The sequence below is a fragment of the Ictidomys tridecemlineatus genome, unplaced genomic scaffold, assembly GCF_052094955.1.
Source record: "Ictidomys tridecemlineatus isolate mIctTri1 unplaced genomic scaffold, mIctTri1.hap1 Scaffold_641, whole genome shotgun sequence".
NCBI classification, from domain to species: domain Eukaryota; kingdom Metazoa; phylum Chordata; class Mammalia; order Rodentia; family Sciuridae; genus Ictidomys; species Ictidomys tridecemlineatus.
Window position 1 is genome coordinate 51634 of NW_027524451.1, and position 22862 is coordinate 74495.

Sequence of the window (22862 nt, forward strand, 5' to 3'; positions counted from 1 at the left end):
TGTGCACAGGTGTTCAGAGGGCTTGCACTTACTGCGGTTGAGGAACGGCTGGTTTGAACTTCCCAGGCTTCTCTTTGGGGCCGCCTGTTCCTTGTTCCCCTTCTCCTCTTTTCCTGCCTTCTCTTGGATTGAGGGTTTTTTGAGTTTGTTCTGTGGTGCTGGGGATAAAACCCATAGCTTCCCACATCGATGCAAGCAATCCACCACTGAGCTGGGTCCCAAGCCTTTTTTTTTCCCCCAAGAAAATTGTTTCTTTAAAAGCTTTAAAAACAAATAATGCTGTTTTGCAAATATGACTTTGCTTAACGAGGGCCACCAACTTACAGCACTGTGATGTCAGGAACACAGAGTGTGCAGGGAAACTAACTAATGCTGCTACAGTTGGGAGATTGGCTGCTGTTGCTGACTGAAGTGTGGGTGACACACATTGGGACTTGTGACCCATCAGATCAGCGTAGTTAATGGTCACCCAACTCCCTGCACAGGCTTGGATCTAATCACATATTCTGCCTGGATAGACATTTCAGCCTCTTTTGTATATAAAAGACACACACATACTCTCTCTCTCTCTCTCTCTCTCTCACACACACACACACACATACACACACACACACACACACACACACACACACTCTCACACACACACACACTCACACATACATGTATGTTCTGTCATACAAACATGTAAAATTGTCTGCAAGGGCACACATTAAATAAACAAGTATTACGCGCCTCAGGCAATCCTATTCACTATAAATACATACACATTTTTTTTGCATTTTGTTTTGTTTGTACCAAATTTCTACATTATCTAGCAACTTGCAAAAGATCACAGTTTCTTTTTTTCTGATACAAAATGTCTCTAAAGACTTGTTATGTTTAGACTTTAATCAAAGGATATGTATAATCAACAAATCAAGAGCATTGTATGTTTGCCTAGCCCTTTCTGAGACAGGGTCCTGCTAAGTTGCTGAGGCTGGCCTTGAACTTGCGAACCTCCTGCACAGCTTCCTGAGCAGCTAGGATTATAGGTGTGTGCCACTGCACAAGCACAATGAGTTATTTTTAAGATTGAACCTCATTCTCTTTGCTGGCTTAATAGCTACAGCTCTGTGTCACGCTAGTGACTCCTTTACAATAGGGTTTAAGTGCACATCTTTACCTTAACCAGTCCATCTTCAAATGACCCCTTGCAAGAACCACATGACAGCATATTTCCAGGACTCCTGCCTGGTCTCTGTGTTGTTATCATACATTGCACATTTACATGTGTAAAAAAAATGTTGGCATTAATTGTGCTTTAACTACTCTATTGTCTTAAAGACAATAAACTGGGGGACTGTGACAAGGGCCTACCTGGGTAGGCAGAGGACTGGAGGAGGATGGGGGCAGAGAAAGTATTCAAAGAAACAGGAAATGATCATCTGCCAACGGAGGAGGAACATGGTGGGTCACACCCCTTACAGGGGTCTGTGTCCACAATACTAAAGCATCTTTACAACTCAATGATAAAAACACAAATAACTCAATTTTTCAAATGGGCAAAAAGAGGTGAAGAGACATTTCTCCAGACACCACACAAGCGGTGTCAAGCGTGTGACAAGAGGTTCCTGCTGCTGGCACTTGATGTGCAACTTGGAACAATGAGGCACTTCCTGCCACCAGGGCAGCCTGGGCCCTGCTGGAGGTGGGTGCAGCTATGAGGGACAGGGCAGGAGGTCACCTCCCAGGGATGGGTCAGCCCGAGCGGGTGTCGGGCACAGCCACCACAGCCCTTCATGTCCCTGTGCACATTACCCCTGGGTGGGTCTTTTCCTGTCTCCCTGCTCCATTTGCTTTTGCTGGTTTCATGGAGTATTTAAAGTAGTCTTGAACTGAGGTCAGTACATAATGTCCCTGTCACACTGCCTGGCACAGATCACGTGATCAATAAATCAAAACTAGAATTATTTATTTGTAAATAAAGAAGGTTGAAATTACCTCAAAAAGAAAAAAAGAGGTGACACAGCAAGATGTGACGGGGGAGTCCCAGGCGCCTAGGGCAGCAGGCATGGTGTTGCAGTGGGGGAGCCAGGTGGCAGGAAGGTCAGGTGGAGGCCCTCTTGAGACCTGACCAAATAGAGCGCTTCATTCCCTGTGCAGCCTTCACCTCTTCCCAGTCCAGCCTGATGTCGGGAACCTCCTCTTCTGGCTCAGGATCCTTCCTCAAGGCCCCCCGGGTGGAGGCGACCAGGATGGGCAGGGGGCCACATTCCTCCCGGAATTCCACCACATGGAGACCCTTCTTGTCGGCCAGCTGTTGGTGGGTTTCCTGGGCAAGACCAAAGTGAGAACAGCAGTTAGGTCTCCGAGGGTCCCTGTGGCTATAGGAGTGAGAGGCACCACCACAGGGGTGGGGTGGGGGTGGGGGTGCAGTACCCACCAGAGAGCTTGGGGGAAAGAGCAGTGCCAGCTGATTCTGGGTGGTTAAACCACAGTGCTGTCACAGGGGGATGCCTCAGCCCACCTTCCCACCCCAAACTGGGGTACACCAGGCCTCGCCTTCCAAACTCCCTAAGCACGTGCCTGCTGGGCCAAGCACCAAGCCTGAACCTGGTGGAGCCCTGAGATCTAACAACCAAATCACAGGAGGTCCAGGGGGGAAAGGACATCAAGGACCCCATGGGTGCTCAACCCTGGAAACACTATGGGACAAAACACCTGACTTCTTCAACACAACAGCAGCAAGGGGGGAAGAGAGAGGGACAGACCAAGAGAGACTTAAAAGACACAGGAGAAACTATAGAAGTGCTGACATCTTCTCAACTGGATTGAATCAATCAACGGGATTGAATCAAACTGTGTAAAAAAAAAAAATGTTTTTAAATCGGACGAATGGATAGATTTGAATGAACAGATTCGATACTTGATAATACTGAGTCATGATATTTAGGAATGGTAAGGGTACCATGACATTTTTTTTCCCCAGAGCTGGGGATCAAACCTGGGCCTTAAGTGTTCCTAGCAAGCGCTCTACCATAGAAGTAAATGGATCCTTTAGATCCTCTAAAGGATCAGAATCAGAAACCTGAGAAGTGGTTTCTGATTCTGATCCTTTAGAAATACACTGAAATATTTACGAATGAAATAAAATGGCACCTGAGATTTGGTTCAAAACGACTCGGTGAGGTGATGTTGAGAAACGAGATTAGCTCTGGTTGGGCAGCAGAGCCCTGGGGTCACTGCAGCAGGTGGCCGTGGGAGCCCCTAGGAGACCCTCAGCACCTTGGTCTGCAGCACAGCCAGACCTGCTCAAACCCCAGGGAAGGTTACCTGGCGGGAGAGCCCATGGAAGAGGCCCCGGGTGAGGTTGAGCATGTTGACGGACCCAGAGACCTTGACATACATGTCCTTGATGCCAATGAGCCGGCAGATGGTAATGATGGCCCTGTGGCAGCGCAGGCCGTATCCTAGGAGACAGGAAATGGACTGAGCACCTGCCAGCATGCTGTCTTTCGTGTGGCTCTGGGTTTAGGGAATGACATTTTGGCTTCACCACCCCCAGCTGGTGTGACTTCTAGGACGACATTTATTCAATGGTATGTACAAAAATTAAACAGAACATCTACCTTAAACGTAGTGGGGGGGAAACCAGGATATTACTTACATTAAAACTTAAGTGCCTGAAAACTCTTGGCCCTCTGCCCAGGCCAGCTCCCGTGTCCATGCCTGTTTACCATCAAGGGAGACGCCTGTCCTCACCCTCCTAGACCACTCAGCTGCCCTGGCAGCGACACCACTTCCCTCTCCTGGGAACACCTTCTGGCCTAAGTGGCAGCGTCTCCTGAATTGGTGGCTCCTGGAGTGCTTTCTCACCTCCCTGATGGCCTTCAGTGCTGGGGTGGTCTCCTCCCCTCTAGCCACGTGCCCTGCTCTTGGCCACCGGCAATTCCTCCTCCAGAAGAGCTTCAAAAACACAAGCCAGGGCTGGGACTATAGAGCAGAGCGCTTGCCCGGCATGTGTGAGGCACTGGGTTTGATCCTCAGCAAATCAAGGCTCCAGGGCACAACCTCTCACTGGCCATTGCTCTCTGAATTAAACAAAGACATCTGCAGGATCTTCCCCCCACAATATCATTATCACACACACACACAAACACACACACACACACACACACACACACACACACACCGTGCCTGACCCCACTTACTGCACTGTGCTCACATGGCCTGTGCACGAGGGCACACTGCACCTGGGGCATGCACCAGCCTGGAACGTTCTCCCAGACCTGCCCCTCTGCTCCTCTTCCTTCAGGATCTCACTCACACTGCCCCTGCTCAGAGGCCACCTCTGGCCACCCTGATGAAGGTGGCCCTCCTCCTCCTCTTGACAGCACTGAGGAAGGCACAAGGCAGTAGCTCAGTTGCTTAGGGCCTCACTAAGTTGCTGAGGCTGGCCTGGAACTTGCAATCCTCCTATCTCAGCCTTCTGAGTGTCACTGGGATTACAGGTGTGCACCACTGCGCCCAGCTCCTGACCTGAACTCCTGAGATTTAAAAAACTACAGTCAAATGAAACAGGTTCTTACTACAGAACTGCAAGCAAAATGCAAATCCAAATGTTTAAGAATTCTGCACCAAGAGTGCACTGGGTGTGACTGTCCCCATAACCAACACTGCCTGTGGCCTGTCCACAAGACAAGAAAGGCCATTTCTGCTCACCCAGTGCCTCAATGAATAGAGATCATAGAAGTTCAACAGTACTCAATGGTGAGGGGCTGGGGGAGCTCCGTGACAGCGCGTGCTTCACAGGTGTGGGGCTCTGGTTTAATCCCCAGCACCAAATAACAAGCCTAACACCACGACACTTGTAGAGGAACAGCACGTGACTGGCAGGAAGGAACACCGTCCAGCTGGGTGAAGTCTCCAGGAGGAACCATGTGTTCACTCATCCAACCCAACCACCACCACCTGCTCCGCCAGCCTCAGCCACTCCTGGAACAGGCCTGGGCCTGTGCAGACCGACTTGGCTTCTTCCCCAGGAGCCTGCCTTCCTCAGCCTAATTCAGGCCTTCCATCTGTCACTCTCAGGATGAGTTCAAGGAGAGGCGAACAACCCCAGGGGGGAGGGTGGGACTGTGGTGGTTTCTCTGCTTCATGTTCAACAGAGAGTCAGAGCTTTCCAGTTACCTCTGGGCTGTTTCTTCATCTTGATGTGTGTCCTCTTATAGATGTCATGGAATACTGGGGGGTAAAGCAGACACAGGAGGGTCAGGCATGTGGCTTTAATGTTTGCAAAAGCCACAGAGCACTGGGTGCTGCCCTAAGCAGCCAGCCCACAGGACACACAGACGCTGACCCCACTCATTCTCCTGCCACCCCCCCCCCCCCAGGCCAGGCTGTTTCCTCATTTTGCACATTTGTAAGAATGCAGTCAGAGCAACACAAAGACACCCACTGGGCATGTCACAGACACACCACGACACAGTGGCATTCTGCAAATCTTACAAGGAAAGACCCACACTCACTTGTATGGTCTTCATACCGCTCTATGTAATGCAAATAGTGGATGGCTTTATTCTTTGCCTGAAGAAAAGAAGGAACAAATTCTCCTAAATCTCTCGCTGGGTTTCAAAACTATTTTATAAAGTATTTTATTATAAAAAATTCCACCTATGCACCTTAAAAGATAAGGACTTAGCCACAATATCATTATCACACGTACACTGACGATTCCTTCGTGATACGTGACTGTGTGCCTGCAGTGCCCCCATGTGAACACAGAGCTTTTCATCTTCTACTAAATGTTAACAAAGAAAAACATGCACGTACTTTCCTGAAAGCATCCACCCGCTCAGTGGCCTTCCCAATGGCAAAACCTTCAAAAGAAAAAGCAAAACTTATGAAAAGGAAAGCTACTCTGATCCAGCCTGTGCCTCTCCCCAGCTCCCAGTTTGGGCTCTACAGCATTTCACGCCCTTCTTTCAACTGCCCACAGAACACCTGCTCTGCACAACCAGCCATGAAGAAAGCCAGAGATGTGCTCATCTGTTCTGAGGCATTCTACAGACTTGACATTTAGATACATAACATGACCTTTTATAAATCTCTAATAAAATGAAATATACTCAATTTTTAAAATTAAGTATGCTCTATATTTATAAAAGGCAAATGTTTTGGGGCACTTGTGCAAAGAGATTAAAATGACCAGAAGGGATGGGGAAAAATACATTGTTATAGAGTAAAACTATGATTTCAGTAAAATTTCAATTTTAATTAACCAGAAAAATAAACCTAATAGTTTCCAATTTGTAAATGCTTTACCCTAAGAAATGAGGTTTATCACAAGTTGCAGAAATGCTTCCATCATTTGCTGCCACCATTTATTATTTAATTTGAAAAAAGTACTTTGTTTTAAAATTATACACAGGAAAATAAAATAGGCAAGACATCTGAGGCCTGGGATAAAAAGGGCTCAAATTCCACTTCCTAGTTTAAACAGAACAAAGTAAACCATGGAAGTCCTAGAGGGAAATATGAGTGGACTTACTCATAATCTTCAAAAGGAGACTTTCTAAGCAAAACACAAACCAGAAGTGACCTAGGACTGATAAATTTGCTATGTTAAGGTTTAAAACTTCTGTGGATTTTAAAGCTTTGATGTGGAAAAAAATTCAAAACTAAGTCAAAATATGATAGACGAAAAAGGCTCATGTCCTTAACTTACAAGAAGCTAATCCCAATCAATAAAGACAAGAAAACCACCCAATTAAAAAAATAGGCAAAGCACCTGAACTGACAGATGTCCAAAGTGAAAGCGCAACGGCCAATGAACACGCAAAATGGCGTCGGCACTCTCCTAACTTAGAAAGTACAGGTCTAAACTAGGAGAGACTTTTCAGGGATCATACTGACAATCAGTAAAGTCTGATACTACTCAGGGCAAGGATGGGTGGTACAGAGGGACATAAACTGATGCAACCTTTGAGGAGGAGATCTGGCAATACTTGACATTTACACCCAGTGCGGCAGCAATTTCAAGACATTTCTCCTATTTCTATATTTCCAAAAGTTCAACAAACTCCACGTACAAAAAGGTCAATGTTATTGTTGTTGTTTGTAATAAATGATACAAATTTGGAAACAATAGGGATTGGGTCAAAAATCATGTCTATGCACACACTGGAACACTATGAAACCAATACCAGAAATCTGCTTATGCTAACAGAAGACCTCTGAGGGCAAAACCAAGCAAGAAGAGCAAGGTGCAAATTCATGGCTATAATAAGATCTCTGCTAAGCTTTTTATAAAAAGGTAAAGGGAGGTAACATGGACACAAAATTTCAGAAAAGATATTTTTGAAAAGAGACAACAGTAACTGCTAACCATGGTCTCTTACAGCAACGCACTATCATGTCTTTTGCTTTTGCTTTGAAATTTTCAAAAGGAAGCAACTAACAGTTTTTCAGTTCTATGTGAACACATTTCAAAAACAAGATGTTCAGTAGGGAAACTTTAAAAGTCTAAAGAAGAAAATTTAAATGACTGACAAACCTGCTAACCCAAGTGAACACTTATCAGTCAGTGTATAGTCTTCTAGTTTTTTTCCTTGCATATAAATGACTTTAAAAAGAAATCATCATTACATGACAAATTTTTAACAAAAATTACTTATTGTGTAAGTAATTTTTCACAATTCTTTAATGGCTATAGAATATTACTTTGGAGGCCTGTGGTTGTGGCTCAGAGGGAGAGCACTCGCCTGGCATGCGTGAGGCACTGGGTTTGATCCTTAGCACCACATAAAAAATAAAGATCTTGTGTCCACCTATAACTAAAAATAAATATTAAAAAAAAGAATATTATATTGGACAGCTATCCTGTAACCAGGCCCGACTGAACTTGTTCTAATTTTTCACTATTATGCACCATACAATAGTGTCTTAAGCCCTTTAAAATACCCAGTCCTCAGATGTAGGCCTTAAGAGCTTTTCTTTCTTTCTCTGAGAAGCTTCGTGGTTTACCACCAGGTTTGTGAGCCCAGACCTCTAGACGGCTCTATTAGTAGAAAAAGTGAGACTGGCAGCAGGGCCCTGGCTTCCAGCCGGGCAGCCAGGCCTCTTTGTGTCCAGCGTCACCCCACTCACCTGCAGCTCCCTGCCCATTCCCCACAGCCACCAGGACACGGACTGATCTCTTCCTTCCCTCTTTGGCTGTCATATTGAAAACATTTCTGACCTAAAAGACAAAATGCTTCATCAATAGGACAGCTGAAGAAAACTCTGAGGTAGAGGACGAGGACCTGCTGGCTCAGCCACACAAGGCTTGGTGCAGGACCCAGCACCTCCTCCAGTCTGCAGGTACAAATGCAAACTTCCCAAACAAACCTTCCCTCTGGAGCATTTCGGCAACACAATGGAAATAAGACTTTCTCTTCCTATTTCATTGGGTTATTAGGAGAGTTAACTAAGATAATCTTTAAAGGAATTTACAACTACACAACTCAATATACCCCATCTTAATAAATGTACACAGGAAAGAAAACACTATGGATTAAACTTTGAAATACTTTAACACTGATTATAAGACAAATTCCAGTATCAAAGGTACTAAAATATCTTAGAAATGATGAAATGCAACGTAAGGAAAAAACTTCGCAGGACTGGATTGCTATGTTAAGGATCAGGCTTAAACAAGAATACAGAATTTGGAAACACCTATTCATTATAAACTTCAGGAAAATCTCCCATTTTTTCAGCCTATTTTAAAGGCCAGGAATTATGAAACTATTAACTAAACTGCTTAAATGACAGTTGTCCCCTTTCCTTTCTAGGAAGAAGTTTAAGGAAAAGAGAGGCTGAGGCCACACTTTTGAATGATCTTATAGGAAACAACCTACATATGAAAGACTCTTTCAGTGGGATTAACTTTCAAAAGCTATGAACTGGGGTGTGTGTAGGGGCCCACGCCTGTAATCCATGTGACTCAGGAGACTGAAGCTGGAAGAAGGCAAAGTCAAGGCCAGTCTGGGCAACTTAGCGAGACCCTTCTCAAAATAAAAAGTAAAAAGGGCTGGGGATGTGGTTTGGTGGCAGAGTGCTTGCCTAGCAATGCACAAAGCCCTGGGTTCAATCTCTAGAATTGGGGTGGGGGGAATAACACACAATGGGATACCAACATAAAATACTTGTAAACATATTTTAAAAATTCCATAATATAACTGATATTGAAGAAATAATGTACATATTCAGAGAGGCTTTGTCACAAATTTGATATATAAATTATTCCACAATTTGGGGAGGTACTGGGAATTGAACTCAGGGCACTTGACCACTGAGCCACATCCCCATCCCTTTTTTGTATTTTATTTAGAGACAGGGTCTCACTGAGTTGCTTAGGGCCTTGCTTTTGCTGAGGCTGTTGAACTCACAATCCTCCCTCCTTAGCCTCCCAAACTACTGGGATTTCAGCTGTGCACCACTGCGCCCGGCTCTGTTCCACATTATGAAACACTGATTAAATGCACAGTGCCAGCTCCAAGGAACACTGGCCATCAGAGAACCACCCTGGAAGGGTGGTTCAAGCACACCTGATACAGGATCTGTGAGCAGCCCAGAGACCACTGCCCTAGTCAAACTGGACACTGGCCATAACCTGAGGCTTTCTGCCCCTGCCCCTGCTCCTCTCAACCTGTTCTCTGATTGTGTCCTAGATACAACTGGTGTACAGCTCCACAAGAGGCCACCAGATAGCACACTCTAGCTCCAGGAAGAAGGAACTTAACATAATCTCCAAATTCTGCTCCTGAATTTGCCCCTCACAAACCTCAATTTCATAGTCCCCACAAACCAAGGCAGCAGTGGGGACCACCAACATGAAGGAACTGAACTTCAAATTGTGTTAATTCCTCCCTGAACCTGAGTCTGTGTCCGAGAGATCACTGTGACCACAGCTTTGCTCAGCTCCTCCTGCCCACCCGTCCCTGGCAACCTCTCCAGAGGACCCTGGGAGTTGAGCTCGGCAGGCCTACCTCGAGTATCCTGGTATCAAAGTCCTCATAGGTCTCTACAAGGAGAGAAGAGAAAGCACACAGATAAGAGCATCCAAGCTGCTCACGTGTGACAGCCTTTCCCAGGTGCCCTCAGACTTCTAATGGGAAGAACCTGAGCTCTCTGGTGCCGCTCTCCAGGCTGCGCCCCAGTTCCCATCATCCACGGGGACTGCCTGGCCTGACTTCACGAGCTCAGCCACGGCTCTCTGACCACAGCCTCCCCCTCTCCAGCTCCCTGCTGCCGGCTCCCGAGGCACAGGTTCCTGGAGCGCCGACACCTCCAGAGCCTTCGTCGCTGCTTTCCCATCTGGTCTCCTGGGCTCTTCACAGCCTCTCTCACCAAAGTCCCTCAAAGACACCAAAGTCCCTCACTCCTCATAGATCTCGCCAACGTCCTCAATCCCTACACTTTTGTCTCTACCGCCCTCTCCAGGCCAGAACCCAGGCAGCTGTGTGGTCACAAGTGGCCTGCTGCTGCTGCCGGGAGAGATCAGAGCCTGGCTTATGCTGACCACTCTCAACTGCGGGTCTGACCCGCTCGGGAACTCTCGGCTCCTCAGCTTTCAGTTCTCTTAATTCAGCCTCTGCTCACCACCACAGCTGTTTCCAACACTCCCCAATTCTCTTGCTTTTACTTATTACAGAAAATCTCAATTACATAATAAAATAGGAGAGCAGAATAAAAGCTTCTGTACCCAGCAGTCGGCTTTGAAAGCGGTCAGCTCAAGAGTCAATCTTCTTTCCTGGACACTGCCAGGGTCCCACCCACTGGGTGATAGTGAAGCCAGTGCCAAGTGCCACCTTCTCATCAAGAAATATTCTGGTGGCCATGTTCACCAATGCCACTATCTGGCTTGATGACTCCTGACCAAAGCTACCAGATACCAGGTGACCTCCCCGCCTTTCCACCCCCATTGCATAGGCTCACCCAAATCTGCACCCTGCCCCTGCTGGCTAACAGCAGCCTGTCTGTCTAAACTCTGGATCTGGATACTGGGGCAGGTCCTCTCCCTCCCAGACCTCCACCCTCCTGCACGCTCGCCCCATCCTCTCCAGCCCAACCGTTCCTCTACTTTGAGCCAAACTCCTGTTTGCTTCCTCCTCTCCCACTCACTGGCAAGAGCAAGATTTTTCAGGTGAATCTGCCTTTGTGGGGAGGGGGAGGCTTTGTTTTCTAATTCAGCCTAAGTGTAGTCAGTTTTTGTTTCATGTTTGCTTTTACGAAGGCTTAGTGACAGCTCTCTGGGGTCTCTCAACTCTGCTGTTAAACAGCACTCCAAGCCTGAGGCCACGTGTTTGGGAAACACTGTGCCCTACAGATCTATAATGCACACCACCATGTATAAGGTACCTGCTAAGGCACTGGGACCCAGGGCTTTCCAACCAGGCCTCCACTACCTCCATTGGGACCAGGGTCCGGGGGACCGAGACTGAGGCCACCCCATGTGTTCCCGCTCCAGCCTCGCTCCCGCTTCACTTTCATCCTCCGCTTCCGGTCCCACTCTTCCCTCTGCTGGAGCATGTCAGCCGCCACCTGCTCCTGCTCCTCCTTGCTCCTCTGGGCAATAGTCTGCACGGCTCCATTTCTCATGAGAGGGGCATTTAGACCCGGCCACAAGAAGCCGGAGCGTCCTAAAGGGTAAAGATTTAGGTAAGTGACAACTTCTAAAAGGTGCTCACTCTTCATGTTGCTAAGATGCCAGGGAACGCGTGTACAGACACCAGCATAGTATTGTGGAGTTGGAGCTGATGCGATCACTTGGCAGGTGACCTGGCACTGTCACAGTTTTATGCACATCTACCCTACAGGCATGTGACCGCATTTTCACTTTTACCAAGAGAAACACTCGTGAGGCCTGTGAGCGCTAAGATGTCTGCTGAAACACGACCTGTAACGCACGTAAGCCGAGTCGGCAACAGAGGAACGGCTGAACGCACAGCCAGCAGGTGCCATATCCTGCACAAAATCAAAAGCCGTTGCTCTCAGGCTGGGGATGTGGCTCTCAAGCAGTAGTGTGCTTGCCTGGCATGCGTGCGGCGCAGGGTTTAATCCTCAGCACCACATACAAATAAAGATGTTGTGTCCACCAAAAACTAAAAAATAAAATATTAAATTCTCTCTCTCTCTCTCTCTCTTAAAAACAAAAAACCAAAAAAACGTTGCTCTCCAGGTTCTGATGTGGAATGATTTCTAAGACATGTTATTATTATTACTTTTGGTTCTGGAAATTGAACCCAGTGGCGTTCTACCACTGAGCCACATCCCCAACCCTTTTTATTTATTTTGAGACAGGGTCTCACTAAATTCTTGAGGCGGGCCTTGAAACTTGTCATCCTCCTGCCTCAGCTTCCCCAGTCGCTGGGTTTAAGGGGTTTGCCACCATGTCCAGCCCTGAGTCCTCTTATTGGGTTAAAAAAAAAAAAAGCAGATTATACAATTGCATGTACCATATAGTATAATTATCTTTTTCTTTTCTTTTCTTTTTAAAGACGATATCTATTTCTTTTAGGGAATTTATACAAAAGCGCGCACCAGCACACACAAAAACAACTGAAGGAAATACCAATCAATATGAGACCAGTGGCCCCTCAGGGGAGACAATGGGAATGTGGACGGCAGAAAGGACATCAGGGGCTTTTAGTTTTCTCTACAATCTGCGTTTTTACTGAGAAGGTATGCATACGATTTTTATAATTTGAAAAAATAAATTATAGCCAGACACAGTGGTGCATGTGAGCAGTCCCAGCTAGGTGGGAGGCTGAGACAGGAGGGAGGTTTTAACCTGCAAGTTCAAGACCAGCCTGGCAAGACCAGATGGCAAGACCTGTCTCAATAATAATAATAATAATAATAATAATAATAATAATAATAATAATAATAATTACTATTATTATTAACATTATTAAAAATAAATAACAAATGCTTAAAAACTAAAACAAGATACAAGTAGTGAAAGCACCCAAGCAGATGTGCAATCTTAGAAGTGCAGCACAAGGTGCTTCCTTTATTTCTGAAAGGTTGTTAGTATCAAAAGCGATGAGTCTGCACAACAGTAAAAATAAGCCAATTCAAGTTCACCCATCCTATTTTTGCATTCAAAAGCACAAGTATAAACAATCACATCAGCACGTGAAGGACCAAGGCCAAGTGCGGCCCACCAGCTGATTTGTAAATAAAGTTTTACTGGAACACAGCTGGGCCTGTCCAACCATGCGCTGTCCAGGGCAGTTTCTGTGTGACAGCAGCCCAGTTGAGTAGCTGCAACAGGCCCGGTGACTACAGATCTGCTCTTGGTCACTGTCTTCTCTGGGCAGGGGGAAGCCTGCCAGCTCTCTGCGAGCTCCACCTGCCTGCACTGGGCTGTGTGCAGCACAGGACCTATCACAGCTGTGCCCCATGGAGTACGTGACACTCTGGGGCAGCTGGTAAGCCCCCTGGTTGGACTCTAAACCATGGATTCTTATGCACTTAATGAGAATGTTTCCAGTTTGCCAAATATCCATAAAATCGGGGGAAAACACTTTAAAAGCACATAGACTCTTTTTAGAACAAAGTTTGCCACTGGGCCCCCCCAGGCCTCCCTCAGACCCAGCTTGCTTCCTATTTCTCCCCTTCCCAAGATCATTAGTTTCCCACCCCAAGTTCAGGACCAAATCTGAAAACTGTCAAAACAACCAAACACGTTTACCTTCACCAATGACCTGACCCCTGTTCAGATCCTTCCTTCTCTTTTTTTTGCTTCTTTTGCCTCTTCCTTTTCTTGCCCCAGCACCAGTCTCTGCTAAAGCACCTTTCCAGAGCTCATCTGCTGTCACTGTAAGGAAACGGGGTTTTTAAAAACTCTGTAGTTGTAAAGCAAAGATCTACACTCTCCTAAGAATAAGAAAGGCCAGAAAGCCCAGCTTCATCCATGTCACTGAGGTAATGAAAATAAAATAAAATCATACAGTGAACATAAAACATGATTACATTTGGAAAACACAAGAGGAGACAATTCCACTTTTTTTCCACAAAAGATGGCTAACATTAAATCCCAGTAAGTCCCTGACCAGTAAGTAGACTTGCTTCCCTGATGTATGCCAATCACAACTCAGGTCTCAGTAGTGACGTCTCTTGAACGTCTCCAAATGATATGTCCTAGCAAAGGCCCAGCTAAAAACAGTAAGGGCCTTCTTGGTGTGACTCTAAATCAGCAGGGTATCTGGGGCACAGTTCAATACTTCTAGGCCTTGGGTGCCCCAAATGAGGGGCTCAGATAAACTAGTGCTCTCCAAATACAGGTGTAGCACATGAGATAATTCTAGTTACATTTTTAGTTTAATAATCACTAAAATGTTAATTCATTTATGACAGAAGAAAAATTAAGATAGGAAAGCACCCCTACTTTCCTGTTGCAGGAGGTGGAAGTGTGTGCCAGTCTACCTACATTTAGTGAAGAAGCTGTAGGGTCTGTACTGCTGGCCTGACCGGCTGGTGGGAGGAGAGATACAGCACTGTGTCTGTAGCGCATGGCTCAAGCTGGTGAAGCGTCGGCTGTCTCTGGTTCCCTGCAGTGACAAAGGGCCTACAGAGAGATGAAACAAAACCAAGTTAGATGCTCCCTGGCTGTGGAGCTGCCAACACCAAATAACTGTGACTTGATAAAAATAAGTCACTAAAAATTCTAATCTTTTAAGAATCATATTTTGAGGACAATTGTTATTTCAAAAATAAAAACAAACTTTTAGGAATGAAAGCCACCTAAATGCCCATCCTAGAGAGGTCATGGTTCATTTCCACAGTGGATGTCCCAGTCTCAAGAAAGCTCTGTACAGCCAGGGTTTCTGCCCTGCATTATCCAGCCCAAGCTCCTGGGCTGCTCTGGGCAAATGGCGCCCTCTGCTGTATGCAGCTGGGCAGTGGACAGATGAGGAAAGACCTTCAAGTGAAACTGTTCAGAAGAACAAGACTCAATGTGTAGAGGGTACCCTGCCCTTTATGTTCAAAACACAGGGAAGCAGGGAAGGCATGCTGTAGACAACTCCAGAAGATCACGCAAGAAACTGAGGAGCGGCTGCCTCTGTGGAAGAAAACAGGGGCATTTAAGGCTGGATGTGAAAGACCCGCATTTTTGTATTTTGAGAGATTTTTTTTTTTTTAACCACATGCATCTATTACTTGAGAAAAGGTTTTAGAACAGCCATGTCTGAGAGGAAGCCATCTGACCAGTCCCAGGGATGGCGATTTCACGTGAGGAAGAAGGCAGAGGTGACAGGAACAGGTGGTGATGAAGGAGTGGGACAGTGCTGGCAAGATCAGTGCATGCACAGATTCTTGAGCTCTGTGCTTCACTAGAGAAGTGACAGGATTAAAACAGCCCTGGAGGGAAAGTGGCCTTTAGGGTATTGGCTTGATAAACAGAAAACAAAAACCTGACAACAGCTGTTTTCAAGTCTGAGTGAAGCCATGCAGAGGACAGTAACTGCAGATTCATCAGCAGCATCAACCATGACTCACAGGACCAGAGAAAGAAAGCGGGTAAGGACAGGGAGAGTGACATCTAAGGGTGGTAGGAAGCCATCAAAATAGTTCCACTGAATACAGAGACCCAAACACAAAGGGATAATCTTTGATTACTGGACAGCACTTAATACGACCATTTTGTTTCAAATGTAGGCCTATGAGATACATTTGCCAATGCCACAAGCTACTGGATGACTGGATGAGATTTCAACACTAATTTCGATTCCAGATGATTTGCTCACCTGTGGGGAGGGAGATCGCACCTAGCACACAGATGTCCTCTAGACCTGTAGCCCACCTGATGAACTACCAAATAAAATGTAGCCAGAAAACATTGGGTCTTCATTTTTTTTTAAGTTGTTGATGGATCTTTATTTATTTATATGTGGTGCTGAGGATCAAACCTAGTGCCTCACATGCTAGGCAAGCACTCTGCTACTGAGCTACAACCCCAGCCCTGGGTCTTCATTGTTTAACAAACCAGAACTTTATCATTACAAATCTCATTCTGCTATATACAGCCTTTCTTGTAAACACCTTCATCTTCAACACATATCTAATATTAAAACATTTCATCTTGCTCTGTTCAGCATTATAATCTTTAATGTAGTTCAAGAAGTGTAAAAATTATTAACAGATTTTTTTTGAAAGACTGAAATATCACTCATAGCTAATAATGTACCCAGCCTAAAAGAAACCAAATGTCAAAAAAAAAAAAAAAAAAAAAGAAATCAACTTTAGAATTTAGAAATAGCCACTTGTTTTTTGTTTGTTTGTTTTAATGGGAGGCAAGGAAGAACTGGGGATTGAACCCAGGGCTTTGTACACATTAGAAATAGTCACTTTTTCTGGGTGCATGGCACATGGCTGTAATCCCAGTGACTCAGGAGACTGAGGCAAAGGATTGCAAGTTCGAAGCCAGCCTTAGCAACTTAGCAAGAACCTGTTTCAAAATAAAACATAGGTCTGGGGATATAGTCAGTTGGTAGAGTGCTTACCTTGCATGCACAAGGCCCTGGATTCAATCCCCAGCACCATAAAAACAAATAAACAAAGAAAAAATATATAAAAAGGGCTGGTTATGTGGCTTAGTGATAGGGTGCCCCTCAGTTCAATCCTCAGTACCACCAAAACAACAGTCAATTTTCATGCACACTTGTATAAATGGTTTTGCTTACATTGTGTTACGATTTTTTTTTAATATTTTATTTACATTTTAGTTTTCGGCAGACACAACATCTTTGTTTGTATGTGGTGCTGAGGATTGAACCCGGGCCGCACCCATGCCAGGGGAGTGCGCTACTGCTGGAGCCACATCCCCAGCCCCGTGTTATGATTTTTTAAAGAAGAAAGTTCAGTAGTTCAGGCTGAGTCACTGAAGCTCACTTACAGATCACAATCCACCTCACTTATCAACTCTGTTCTGATCCTTTGAGTTCTTATTAAGTTTAGGTCATGAGACCCCAGACTCAGGAAGCAACAACCCTGCAGCCTAAAGTGGGATAGGCCAGAGCCCCTCAGGTAGGGACGGAGAGGCCCCCAGGGTTCTACCTCAGCACACATCAAGTTCTACACCAAGAACTCCTTCCTTCTCACTTGGGTCTCTTCTAGGAAAACTGGTTGGTGAGAGATTTTAGAAAATTTATTACTATGTTTCTGACTGATTTGTTGAAGCATTTAGAAAAATAGAGTGATAAGGAAAGCAATCAACTTCTTAAAAGTCAGGCAATTATTAATTTCAGGAAAAAATGTAACAGTAGAATACTACCTAGCTCAGCTCTGAATTTGCACATAATTTAATAACAAAAACAATGCCCAGAGATTCAGTCCAAACTCTGCTTCTACCTATACTGGAAGAAAGTAAGGGTAAGGATAGACTGTTTCATCTCCAATTAGCATAACAATGTTGTTTAAAGAAGACTCAACATATTTAGAAATATAACCAGAGGAAGGTGAAAGAATTAGTGTCCCTAGATGATGGGAAGGAGCAGAAAAGAACTAGGAATGAAAGCTCTGAGCCTTTTACGACCTTTTGGAAACTCAATTTTTTTTTTTTTTTTTTTACTTCTGGTGTGGAGCTGGGGATTCAATTGCGGGCCTTGGGCACCCTAGGCAAGGCTCAACTTCTGAGCCGCACCCCCAGCCTGAAAGTTAATATTTTAAGGAACAGCACAGCAACCTGCAGTGAGGACAGCTATCCCTATCAGGCCCTACACCGGCTCAGGTCAGGGCAGTGCCTGGCACATGTTAAGGGGTAAATAAACTGTTTATAAATCAGTGAGTGAATCAACCAAGCAACAAATCAAACTGGTTAATTCACAGTGGGTGTGACAGGTCGTAGGAAATCTGCCATTAGGGAGAAAGCCCTGTCAGCTGGACTTCTCCCAGGATCTCCAAGGCATCTCACAGGTGGGTCTCCAAGAGGAAAAGGCAGGAGACCCACAGGGAAGCCCAGCACTCAGGAGTCCCAGAAGCTCAAGGTGAAAGGGCCAGGCTTCCTTGCACAGCAAGGTTGGCCTGGACTTCCCAGAAGGCAGCTGAAGAGAGGCCCTGCACTATGTCAAGGAAGTCTGTGTCCACAGGAGGGGGCATCACAGCAGCCAGAAAGCTCTGGGACCAGCCCTGCTTCACTGGCTGTGTGATTTCTTTCATTCGTTTTTGGGGGAAGGTACTGGGCATTGAATTCAGGGGTATTTAACCACTGAGCCCCATCCCTAGTCCTTTTTATTTTAAGACAGAGCTGGCCTTGAACTTGCAACCTCCTGCCTCAGCCTCCGAAGTCACTGGGATTACAGGTGTGCACTACTGTGCCTGGCCTGGCTGCATGATCTTGAACAAGTCACTTGGCTTCTCAGAGATTCACCTTATCATCTCTAAAATGCGAATAAGCTCATGAAAGCCAGTGTGAGGGCTGAACAAGGTGACATGTTTCAAGCCTAGTGCACAATACCTACTCAAAAATGGCAACCATTATTTTTTAAAGCCTTGAACTACAACAACTGCAGTCATAAAAAATTTGAAAAATACTTAAGACTGTACAATACCATCATCAAGGACATGCCTTGTCCATTCACATTTTAAAATCTACAGAAACTCTTATTAAATCTTATGAGAACAGATACTTCCCAAATGAATCTTACCATTGCTGAAAGTGGTCTTCAGCGCCCATCAGAAGCTGTTGGAAAGGTGTTCAGGGAAAGCTGCCTGCACCAGAAATGACCTGTCAATTAAAAATAAGTAAATAAATATTTTTTGGTTCCAGTGCGGGGATTGAACCCAGGGCCTGGAGCCTGCAGGCACGCGCTTCACCACTGAGCCACATCCCCTCTTCGTTTTTTGAGACAGGGTCTCTCTAAGTTGCCCAGACTGGTTTCCAACTTGCAATTCTCCTGTCTCAGGCTCCCAAGTTGCTGGGATTACAGATGAAGGCCTCTGCACTCAGCAAAAAGTGGAGTTGTTTTGTGGTGTGGGCAATAGAACCCAGAGCATCACATATGCTGGGCAAGTGCTTTACCACTGAGCTATATCCACAGGCCTCCAACAATAAATAAATAAATTTTAAAGATACATTCCTACATGAAGAGAGACATTTAAAATAATAAGGTGAGCCACCTACTGTGGCACAAACCCGCAACCCAAGATACCAAGGAGGCTAAGGCAGGGGAAGTGCAAATTCAGGCTAAGGCAGGGGAAGTGCAAATTCAGGCTAAGGCAGGGGAAGTGCAAACTCAGGTCTCGAGATATAAAGGGCTGAGGATGTGGCTCTGTAAAGCAAAATAGGGTGCAATGCCCAGTATCCCAAAAATAAATAAAACAGTAACATTCACAAAATAATACCATCTACAGAATTAAAGAACTAAGAGAAGTGGACGAGTGATTTCCAGGCTTAGTGACCACTGGCCAAGTAGCTGCCATCATGCTGCACCTTCTCTTCACCCTCCCATCAACCAGGCTTCATGCTTGGCAGTCACCTTAAAAATCCCTCTGCCGTGGGCCACACCTCTGCTGTGGTCCTGCTGCCACTTCTTTGTTCAGGCCTTAGCATCACTCAGACACAGGTTCAAGGTTTCTTAATGGGTCTCCCACCTCTCCCCTTGTATTTACCACCTTTCTACAGTAAGAGGCTTCATCAATTAACAGCCCTGACATGTCCTTCCCTGGCTTCCTGCTGCCAAGTTACAAATTCTGGGCACAGCCTGCAGGACTGCCACATGGCCCCAGACTTCCACACCAGCCTCCTGCTGCCCCTGCCCCACCCTCCCCATAGCCATCCAAACACACAGTTAGTCTTGAATTCGCTCTCATACACTTTTGTATATGAGATCCTGGATCCACCAGATCCTGGAGGCTCAGCAGCTCTTGTGAAACCTCCACCCTCTGGAGCCCCCACAGCACCAGGCTGACTGTACCTCCCTGTGCAACCCTTCATACAGTGTGGTTCTCCAGAACACACTTAGACAGCATTTGTGGGCAACTGGTTTTTGGCAGAGGGACCATGACCATTCAATAGGGGAAAAGGAATGTGTTCAATAAATGGTGTTGGAATAACAGGGTGTCAACCTATAGAAGAATGAAGTTGGAGCCCTACCTCACACCTTATGTACAACTTAATTCAAAATGGACTAAAGACCTGAAGGTAAGAGCTAAAACTATAAAACTCCTAGAAGAAAAACAGAGGTAAATTATCATGACCTCGGGTCTAGCAATGTTTCTTAAACATAACTCCAAAAGTACAAGTGATAAAAAGAAAAAAAAGAAAAAACCCATAAACCAGACTTTACCAAAATTTAAAACCTGTGTTTCGGGGATGGGGATAAAGCTCAGCTCAGCGGTAGAAGAACCAGCATGCCTGGGTTCAGTCTCTAGCACTACAAAAACAAATAAACAAAAACCTTGTATGCCTCAAAAAAACACTATCAAGCCAGGCTTGGTGGTGCATGCCTATATTCCCAGCAGCTCTAGGGGCTGAGGCAGGAGGATTGTTGAGTTCAAAGCCAGCCTTAGCAAAGCCCTAAGCAACTCAGTGAGACCCTGTCACTACAAATATATATATAAACAAGGGTTGGAAATGTGTCTCAGTGATTAGGCACCCCTGGGATCAATCCTCAGTACAAAAAAAAAAAAAAAACACCCACAAACTATTAAGAAAGTTAAAAAACAACATATGGAATAAAATTCTGCAAATCATACATCTGATTAGACACCTTTAGAACTCCTTACAATTCAATAATAAAATGAAAATCCAATTTTAAGAGAGCCAAAACACTTGAACAGACATTTCTCAAAAAAACATGTAAAAATGGCTAATAAGCACATGAAAATACATTCATTATCCATCAGGAAATTGCAAATCAAAATTTCAAATTAATACCATTTCATACTCACTAGGATGGCTATAATCAAAAGAACAGATAATAAGAAATGTTGCTAAAGAAAAATCAAAACCCTCACTGTACCCTCAGGTACTTCGAAAACATTCTGGCCATCCCTCAAGTGTGGAATTACCATTTTATCCAGCAACTCCATTCCCAGGCACATACTCAAGAGAAAAGTAAATAGACACACATGTAAAAACATGGCATGCTGATGTTTACAGCAACATTAGGCATAATAGCCAAAAGATGGAAAACAACTCAAGTGTCCCTCAACTGATGAGCAGATAAAGTGTGGTGATGGACACATTACAATTCATCCCCAAGAAATTCAGGATGACACATGTTACAATAAGGATGAATCTTGATGACCTTGCACTAAATAAGCCAGCCATGTATGCAGTTCTACTTATATGAAATGTCTAGAACAGGAGAGCTAAGAAGAGTGGAAAATAGATCATTGGTGGCTACAGCTAAAAAGCTTCCTTCTTGGAGTGATAAAAATGTTCTAATTAGATTATAATGATAAATGCACAGGTTTGTGCAAATATTGTGCACTTCAAATAGATGAACTGTATGGTATGTGAATTATAGTTCAATAAAGCTGAAAAAAAAACAAAAAAAAATAGTTATACACAAGAAAACAAAAAAGGGGGGGGCGGGGAAACACACTTTGGTGTCAGGAATTTTGGGTGCAAAAACCTATGTCCCTTGCTCAATCTGTGTGGCTCCCTCCACCACCTGTATAAAGAGTGTAATAACAGAATCTACTCCATAAAGGGACTGGGAAGGCAGTGAGGGAAAACGCATGAACAGAGGAAGACAGTGGCTGGCACACAGTTTAGACTCATGAAGGAAGACAGCCTTGAAATAGTAGGAGATGGGGGAAGAAAAATAAAAGGGAAGAGACAATCATAAAGACAAAAGAAAAGAATATTAAGGTCAGATTTTCTGCCAAGATTGCTGGTGAAATTTTTTGCTACAAAATGAGTTACCAAAAAAAAAAAAAAAAAAATGAACCTTGAGGGTTTTAGGGGGCTTTGAGTTCCAGAATTAGAAATGCTGAACTGTGGACTTAACAACAAAATAGGGCAGAGAAGGCAGGCGGCGGCCACGCAGTGGCCCTGGAGCCAACCTTAGGCAACACAGCAGCAGGGCGCCTTCCTAGGGTGCACACAACCCACCAGGGCCCGGGCGGGGGGACAGGAAAGGCGACACTGCGGGCTGACGTCCGAGTCATCCGTCTCTGCACTGAGGCCACCGGCCAGCTGGAATTAAGCTGACGGAGGCCAGTGCTCTCCGACTCCACCTGGACAACCACCATCACCTTCAGAGCCCCGCGGGCGCCTCTCAGCCCCGAACCCGGTGGGCATCACCATGTGACCCCAGGGGTCGCGCCTGCCCGCCCGGAAAGCAAGGCTCGCCAGTTCCCTCCTATTCACCTAAACTAACCGCGAAGAACCGACTGCACTTCACGGTCACGTTACAGCGAAGCGCCCCAACGCCCAGAGAGGTAAGGAACGCGCGCAAGGTCACCCATCGGTCCCGGGCTGGATGGGAGAGCCGTGGGACGCTGCTCACTTCCCTCCGCCCGGACTCCCGCAGGCCCTGGCGACCCCCGGCTCCCGCGCCTCCTTCCCGTGCTCACCGGTCCACACACCGCACAGCGCAGGCAGGGGGCCCGCAGCGTGCACCGCCGCCGCCATGCTGAAGCGCGAGCCGCGCCTCCTCCCTCCGGGGCAGCCGGTCCTTCGCCTGCCGAGAGGCTCCTTGTCAAACCGCGGGCCCCATCCCTCGGCTGGAGGTGCGAGACCCAAGGACCACGCCGTAGCCCATATCGGGTTGGAAGGATTATCCGGATGGGCCACAGGGTAGGTTGGGTCGGGCGTAGCCGCGGACAGCTCCGCGGGGTCCTCGCGCAAGGGCCCGGGGGCGGGGCTGGGGCGGGGCCAGCCC

General features: G+C 45.9%; 1 protein-coding gene and 1 pseudogene across 3 annotated transcripts in view; both read right to left on the bottom strand.

Annotated features, from left to right (window-relative positions):
- LOC144374341 (uncharacterized) overlaps positions 1–1793 on the bottom strand; it is a 28627-nt gene extending 26834 nt beyond the window's left edge. For all 3 annotated transcript variants that reach the window (XM_078037194.1, XM_078037196.1, XM_078037195.1), the window contains exon 1: positions 33–1793. The gene's annotated coding sequence lies outside the window, so the exon portion shown is untranslated. The remainder of the gene's footprint in view (positions 1–32) is intronic.
- Positions 1794–1934: 141 nt separating this feature from the next.
- On the bottom strand, positions 1935–22627 carry LOC144374342 (small ribosomal subunit protein uS5m-like; annotated as a pseudogene).
- Positions 22628–22862: the final 235 nt, after the last annotated feature.